Below are 2,034 nucleotides of genomic sequence, written 5' to 3'. Positions count from 1 at the left end.
GCGCCTGAAAACAGGTGATAGCATCACCAGGCACAAGGAGACACCACACCCGAAGAGCCCCACAGGCAACAGGTTCATGGAGAGAGAGCATCAGCCCAAAAATCATCATGCTAGGAGAGCACCATGGTGCCACAACCCCAGCTGGCGGTCTCGGCAGGGCACACCAAGTCCAACAGGAACCCCAGTGTCCTGCTCCCTGTGCCAGGTTCTCTGGGCCCCCGAGGCAGTGGCACACACCAGCCCGCTCCCCACACCCCTGCACTTACCAGCAGCCCCTCGCTGCACTTATCGGCCATTCCTGGAGGCTGGAGCACGGTGCCGGCTGCCCAGTGCAGGGTCCCTCGCCTGCCCGCTCTCTGTCACGCTGGCTGCAGCACCAGCACTAGTGTCCTTCAATCCACCGTCTGAGCAAGCTGGGCAGAGAGGAGAAGACACCAAGAGAGATGTGACTGGTGGGGTGGGCACATCCCCGCCCCAGGCCTCCCCCTCCCTCCAGGAACTGGGGGGCTGTGTCAGGCAAGCCGCTCCCCTCTACCTTCCCACTGCGTAGCAGGACTCCTGGTGGAGGACGCAGGGCCCGGGGCTGGGTGGGCTGGTGGCAGGGTCTCCTCCTGCTGGCTCCCAGCCCCTCGAGTGTCTCTGAACCCCCTGGCACCCACACAAGCGGCGGCTCCCAGGTGTTTCCCAAGAAGCAGTTAAAGATTTACCCAGTGTGGATAGACGACCTTGCGGACAGCTGGCTGCTGGCCCCCCGGCAGGTGGGCGTCAGGGGCCACGGGCAGGAGCGGGGGCCCCTTGAGCTCTCCCCCAGCGAGAGATGAAGCTGAAGTGGCTGCAGCACACAACAGCGCTGGGACTGGGCGCTGAGCACGGGCAGTGCAGGGCTCAGCTGCCGCGCAGGACACAGATGGGAAACGATTGCCTTCTGCCCCGGTGCATCGCATGCACGTGCAGCGCAGGGGGGCCGAGCTGCTGGGCTCTGCCGGGTGCCAGGTGCTGCTGGACAGTGCACAGGCACAGGCATCTGCCTCCCTGGCCCTCACCCCTGCCCCAGCCTGGGGCTGCTGGAGGCCCCAGGGGAACACCAAGGCCTGACCTCGCTGGAAGGGACAGACGCTCTTGCAAAACACCAGTTTGATTGTCTGTGCAACAAGCACCGGTGTTTGCAGATCCGACACCAGTGCTCAGTACCCTTGCTGGCTGAAGAATGACCCCTGACCCACACCGAGGGTCCCCAATCACCACCAGCAGCAGTCACACACCCCAGGGCCTATCCCCAGGCTGCCATGACTCTGGAGCAATCAGCAGAAGACCTTAAGACGGAGGGAAGGAGCATGGGCAGTGTAGATAAGGGGCAGGAATCCACGGGATGTGGTGTGAGCCCCCAGCCCCTCCAGCGCAGACAGGCTGCTGCCAGCAGATACCGCAGATACTGCATCCCACTGCCTAGCAGTGGCTGCATTTCCAGGGGAGCTGAGATGTCATCATTGTCACAAGCCTGGCTCCTCGCATGGCACGGGGACCTCTCAAAGGTGGGAGGTGCAGGCTCAGTTGCCAGACCTCCTCCTCATCACACACCTACCGCCAGCCAGCCAAAAGCTGCCCGCCCTGCGGCCCTGAATTCAGACTGGGAACTCATCCCGTGTCCTCGGAAGGGGGAGTACCCAAGGGGCCGGACGGCTGCCACTCCCCTCGGGGTCTGCCAGGTGCTGATAAGCCTCCATGACTACATAGATGCCGCTGGCGTTGGCTCCCAGCCTGGCAAGGACCGAGCGCGAAGCCAGCGGTGGTGTGGCAACGGGACGGATGCAAGGATGCCCGAGGCTGCAGCATCCCTTGGGACAGCCCAGGAGGGACGAGGATGCAAAGCACTGGTGCCACGGGGTGGCTCTCCCAGAGCTGCGGGATGCCATGACAGACCGGAGGGCAGCGCAGCTCGTACCTAAAGCCGGCACGGCTGGCACAGGGAAATGGGGACACCTGGGCACTCACTCACAGGGACTCCCAGACAGGATGGCACACCTGGGGAGAGGC

At 64.0% G+C, this 2,034-nt stretch overlaps 1 long non-coding RNA gene across 1 annotated transcript in view; it reads right to left on the bottom strand.

Annotated features, from left to right (window-relative positions):
- Window positions 1-266: 266 nt before the first annotated feature.
- The window catches only part of LOC108448974, a 27,603-nt gene continuing 25,835 nt past the window's right edge, over window positions 267-2,034 (bottom strand). Inside the window, exon 3 of the long non-coding RNA XR_001865053.1 lies at window positions 267-413. This is a non-coding gene — a long non-coding RNA (uncharacterized LOC108448974). The remainder of the gene's footprint in view (window positions 414-2,034) is intronic.

Source organism: Corvus brachyrhynchos, unplaced genomic scaffold (assembly GCF_000691975.1).
Source record: "Corvus brachyrhynchos isolate BGI_N302 unplaced genomic scaffold, ASM69197v1 scaffold48, whole genome shotgun sequence".
NCBI classification, from domain to species: domain Eukaryota; kingdom Metazoa; phylum Chordata; class Aves; order Passeriformes; family Corvidae; genus Corvus; species Corvus brachyrhynchos.
Note: the sequence above shows the minus strand (reverse complement) of the source record. Positions and strands in the feature narration are given on the sequence as shown.